Here is a 6,073-nt window from a genome sequence, read left to right as displayed (position 1 = left end):
AACAAAAAAAAAATTAATAAAAAATATCAATGTATGCTCATTTGATCGCATTTTTAAAAACGTACCAATAGATGGCCCACCCTGTAAAAACGTACCAATAGATGGCCCACCCTATATGTATACATATATAATAATATTTTTAATACACAGAGTGTTTATTACTGATTATTCAAGTAGATTTCCATGGTAAATAATCGTGCCTATTAAAACGATGGCATTCAAAATTAAACGCGGAAACGGTTTGACAAATAATATTGTCTCTGTGGTTACTAATGATGTCAATAAAATTACGGAAAAAGGCAGTACGCGGCCGGCAGGGCAAATTCTTCATGCCTTTCTCAGAAAGTGCGACCTAATTAAACGAAATATGATAGAATCTTGCTTACGGCTTTGCTTCGGTAGCTCAAGAAATTGTGCTCTCGTAATGAAAGAGAGAGAGAGAGAGAGATAGAGAGGGGGGGGGAGGAGGGGATAGAAACCGTGAAAGAAAGAGATCGACACTTGAGAGCGAACTTTGAAGTTGTGGCACTGAAAATAATTTACCATGATGCCTGTCGCTTTGAACGTCGCTCCCGAGTGCGGCATAAATACTCTCGTAATAGGCTCCGAGACTTTTAGAGGAATTGAGGGTGGGTAAGCGGGAGAGAGAGAGAAAGAGAAAGAGAGAGAGAGAGAGGGGGGGGGAAGGGGAGAGAGAGGGAGAGAGGGAGAGAGAGTCCAGAGATCTTAACTGCGAAGTCCCTTCGAGTCACGCGAGCCGGCCACGTCCGCTTCACCAGTGTAACAAATCAATTAGCGGGATAATTATTGCTTTTCATTCTCGAACCGGTTCCGCGCATCATCACGCCACGAGAATCAAGATATTCGATTTCTCCCTTTACATCCCTTTTACTACCCGCCAGCAAAAGAAAGGCCCAAGGACTTTTCCATACTTCTCGTTAAATCTTTATATCGTAGCTTTGAAACGATTATGCAAGCTGTCAGTCTTTGATAAACGAGTCGTGATATATTATAATTTCAAAGTGAGAACAAGTTCTTTTGCGTAATTCTATTAGTACGATGTAAAAGTTATGATTTTTTTCTCATTATAAAATTACAATAAAAGAAATTGTGCAATAAAGAAACAGATTATTTTTATTACATTATTTTTTCAAATATGCAATTGAAAAAATAATGAAAATAACTACAAGGAAAAAATTATACATTAATAGCATTAGCTGACAGCGGTTTAATTGAAAATAATTCTGATGATTTATATATATAATGATAGTATTAATGGAACAGGTACGCTTTTGTTTTAATAAAGTGTTATTTGTTTCATTAACATTGTCATGTGTGTGTGTGGATTAACAAAATTATTTTCAATTAAACTGCTATATTGTAATATTGTTAATATACACTGAGAGAAAAAAACGGTTGCACTATAATTTAACTATAATTTATAGTTATTTTTTGAGTCAACTATAATATAAATTTATAATTGTTTTAACCATGTACATAGCTGTTTAATATGATCAACTACGACATGCATTAAGTTTTTCCTTATCATATCTCTTAGTTATTATTACCATGTAAATAGTTAGCGAATGTTAAGAAAATAGTTATAGTCACTGTAATAATGATTGCATTTATTACATAAAAATGGTAATTTTTATTTATCATTCGTATCTTAACATTTTACTACATTAACAGTTCAGATTATTATAATTTATAATACAATTTTTTCATATTTGACAATATTCTTTGTGCGTGATGAGCTCTCTGTTATGTAGGCTTCAGTTTATGATTTAATAATTAACGTAACGTGTAATGTCTTACGAATGTTCTTGTGCGGTAAAATTTTTACTCATCTATTTTTCCTGCGAGTGGAGGATATATTTTGAGACATCGATATTCCTACTCAATCCTCGAACAGCACGTAGCGAAATTCGCCGAACGTCGACCACAGGTTTCTATTACAGAGTAGATTGCATTCTTGTATCAACGATTTCCAAGCGCAGTTGTGACTATGACTTTCCGATTTTGCGGTCCTTGCAAGGCAGACCATATTTTCGTGATTAGGTTGGCGTTCTTACCCGAGGAGGTGCTATGGAGGGATGAACAAAAGGGATGATGTCTATAGAGAAGAAAGGATTGCGAATCTCTTCGATCTTGATAGAATCTAATAGCGTGGCGGGCAAAAGACTGCTTTAAGCAGTTAACCTTCTTTTCTTCGTTCGTTTGGAAAACGGAAACACTTCCATTTCCTGCGACTGGAGAAAGAGGCTCGTTTTGCCGTGGTTTCTTTTCAGAGCACTAAATCACGGCTTTGCTTTTATTGTTTTGCTTATACTCATGTGTAAAATTCGTAATCGTAATTTCGATAAATTTTTTTTGTCAATCGACAACGTTTGACGTCAATTAGCTATTTATGTTTCTAATTATAAATTGATTATCATCGATTTATCACTCTAAATTCTTAATGGATTTAAAAATCCGAATATTATCTTTTTGATTCTTTAAAACAAAAATTCGGAACATGTATATTTTCTTTTTATTTTACTTTATCAAATATATTTTTATTTTATTTAAATATGTAGAAAAGTATATTAAACATATACTTAGTCAAATTTTAATTACAAAAAATTTGTGTTGTTTGAATTGTGAAATATTTATTTAAAAATTTTGTGTATTATTTTATGTTGTTTTATACATGGATTATACTAATTTGTCATTATATAATCGCATTCGTAAAATCTTCGTCAGCATAAATGTTCAAATGAATATTAAGTGAAATTTTTATGTAATGTTGGCGAGAGGTTTCATTATTTCAGGACTATAGGTATCATATAATTATTCTGTTTTTTTTTTTTTGAAGTGCGCTTGAGGATTTTTCCTTGCGAGCAAAGCACGAATAATATAAAAATGTGAAAAAAGTCGGGAAACAGCTCTGAAAAAGCGGAAACCGCATCGCGGGGTTGAATCGTCGGTTCGGAAAAAAATCACTCTTTATTGTTTTCGTTAGCTCTGCACCTGTCCTTCTTCGTTCAAGGCTGCCATATCCTCGGAAAGACAGGCAAAAGAGGGTGGAGGAAAAATATGGGAAAGTGTAATAGGAAAGAACCGGCGGAGAAGGTTCCTAGCGTTGAATAATAAAGGAACGTACGATCACGTTCCTCCTTTCCTCGGATGCTTGGAATTTCAGCAAAACGCTCGTTTTTCTTATCGTTCTACTCTTATCGTACTATCAGGGAATATTCGGAAAAATAAATATCTTTTGTCGAATAAATTTTGCGAATAAGAATGAAATTAAGAAAATGCTTACAAAGCAAGTTTTTTTGCAAACAATTTGTTTTCCAAGAATTTCGAGCTACACAGTAGTTAGTTAATTATTAAGAATTATTTCGGAATAATAGAAATAAATATTAAAATAATAGAGAGAATAATTTAATTTAAACGAAATATTTGTTAATATCTCGACGTTTTTAAAACGACATATTACAATAAGATCTTTGATAAATGTCAATTTAATAAATGTGATAAGATTGATAAGAAACGTAATTTCGGCTCGACGAGTAATCAGAATTTGTTCTACGCAATCTCTCTGTTGAACATTTTGTCATGTGATGTATCACGAGACATGTACGATCAATGGACACCCCCTTACACGAGTATAAAGGGACTGAAAGTTTCCCCATGGCGAGGTGTTTGCGCAGGCCAGCTGTTGACGGCTTGCCTACGGTCGCAAAAGCTTAAATACCTACTCTACCAGCCAGAACTCCATTCATGAAAATTCAGGAAAGGGTCTGGATTTCCTATGTCCCGTGTGGGGCCCAGCTCAGCCAAAAGCTTGTCATGATCGACGACTTTGGCCCTAATTGTTTGTCCTTCGTCCGATAGGCGATTAGGTGGATCATTCGAGCGCACGAGCGCGATATCGAGTACGTTTTTCGATCGATATCTAACAATAAGGTGCAATCTCGGTCGTGACCTTTTGTATGATATATCATATATATGTAAAATAAAAAGTGTCATCATTAAAAATAATTTTCCACCAAACGGAGGATAGTATAAACATTTATATTTGTGAATAATCTGTAAAGATCTCTTTTAAGATTATAACGAATTAATAAATTTCTTTTGAACGTCAACACAGTTCTGCTGAACATACAGTACATATTATTATTATTTGTAGATTCAATAAAAGTAATTTTTGAATTTACAGATATTTGTAGATACATGTATATTTTTATACAAGTATAAAGTAGAATCGTCCGAATCGCGAAGTCAAGTGACAACGATAAAAAGAGACTGCGGATTCGAAAAGCGTTACGGGATACAAATTGACGGTGCAAGGTCATATGTCGCGTGCGGCGACACACTGCGATAATCTTCGGCTAATTGGACGCGCGTACACTCGTACAGGTACGTACGCCCGCCCAGGTTGCGTGGAGAGAGTTAGGTGGGTGCGTCGATAACAATGGATAATCCGCGCATTCACGGGACTCTGCGGCCGCGCGTTCGAGAGTAATTTCTCGCGTGTTTCCCCTCGTCTCGCGCCCGCCGAGATATTCACTCTGTGGGTCATAGGGGGGGGTGAAATCCATGCGCGCGGTTACGTACGTATAGGTACTTGCATGTACTCCATGGGTTTACGGATAAAGCAGCCCAGCAGCCATATGGCGCCAAAGCGGAGCCCTTACCACCCCCTTTCACCCCCTTTTCCCTTCCTTCGCTGTTCGTTGTTCCTTCCGTCTCTCTATTTCTCTCTCTCTCTCTCTCTCTCTCTCTCTCTCTCTCTCTCTCTCTCTCTCTGCGTCTCTTTCATCCAGGCTCTCTCGTACCCCTTTGGCACCCCTATTCGCCACGCACGCTTCAATTCTCTAATGGATTTGTGCTCGCTGATTACGTCAGCCAATGTAGTATCTACCTTCGATGCTGCAAGGTACGCGCGCAGGGATGTTCATAATCAGGGCCTTCATATTAGCTTGTTAAGGGGTTGTTAAGGCGTGTCTGAAGCTGTCGTACATCGCGGTGCAATTGTTGAGACCGATTAGAGAACGGCGATTCCTTAGTAGTTACAAAATTAACGTAATAGAAAGCAATTGTTAATCGCGAATCATAATTTAATTTAATTGCATTAAGAGGGTACGTAAGTTGCCTGGTCTAAGGAAATATTATGATTTGGTAATGCTATATTTAAATCTTATATTTCTGTAGGTAACAAATCAAAGGACTCTTTCTATACAAACCAAATGATAATAAGTAACGGGCAAAGTAAGGGTCAACACGTTTCTTTGAAATTAACAAAAGAATATATTTCAATTAACAAAGGTAAAATTACATAACGTTACAAGTTTCGGAGCTTTGTAACGTTATGTAATTTTACCTTTGTTAATTGAAATATATTCTTTTGTTAATTTCAAAGAAACGTGTTGACTCTTACTTTGCCCGTTACTTATTATCATTTGGTTCTTATATTTCTCTTATGAGTTATGAGTGTTACTTCCTGCGATTTCGATTCCGTTCCGTCGGATAGCTGCCGGCATGAAGGCAACAGGGTACCTATCGTGGAACATGTCGGAATTTCTATCGGAATTAGATTATGTTAGAAAACATAATAGACATGTAGGGAATAATTGAATAATTCCGATCGGAATCCATTTCGACTTGTTCCATGATTGGTGCCCAGATGAACGAGCGGCGATCTTCAGAATTTGAAAGAGAGCTGAGATTGACAGAACTCACACATTTCTGACGCGCGTTCCATTAAATTATTCCGTTACGATTCTCTTTGAGTTATCACGTGTTTTTGTGTTCTTGTTGTAATAAAGCTTTCTCGTTTTTTTAAATACTCGTGTCTTTATTTTCGTGAGAGCTATCCACGCAAACGAGGGTAACAATGTTAATATACGTAAGAAATGTTTCAGATGAAAGTACAACGGTTTCGAGAGATCTTTTAATTATATGAACAAGTCATATAATTCCACTTAAAAAAGTGGAGATGACTTTCATACCTTTTTGACGCTTCCATTTAAAAGAAAACAACATACAAAAATACATCTCTCTTGAAATTCTACTTTTGTCTGAAACA

The 6,073-nt window shown here is 36.2% G+C and overlaps 1 long non-coding RNA gene across 1 annotated transcript in view; it reads left to right on the top strand.

Moving 5' to 3' along the window:
- LOC108753810 overlaps nucleotides 1-5,067 on the top strand; it is a 23,941-nt gene extending 18,874 nt beyond the window's left edge. Inside the window, exons 3-4 of the long non-coding RNA XR_001939667.1 lie at nucleotides 978-983; nucleotides 5,058-5,067. This is a non-coding gene — a long non-coding RNA (uncharacterized LOC108753810). The remainder of the gene's footprint in view (nucleotides 1-977; nucleotides 984-5,057) is intronic.
- Nucleotides 5,068-6,073: the final 1,006 nt, after the last annotated feature.

The sequence above is a fragment of the Trachymyrmex septentrionalis genome, unplaced genomic scaffold (genome assembly GCF_001594115.1).
Source record: "Trachymyrmex septentrionalis isolate Tsep2-gDNA-1 unplaced genomic scaffold, Tsep1.0 scaffold72, whole genome shotgun sequence".
NCBI lineage: Eukaryota > Metazoa > Arthropoda > Insecta > Hymenoptera > Formicidae > Trachymyrmex > Trachymyrmex septentrionalis.
The sequence above is the reverse complement of the archived record's forward strand: the minus strand, read 5'-3'. Positions and strand labels throughout refer to the sequence as shown.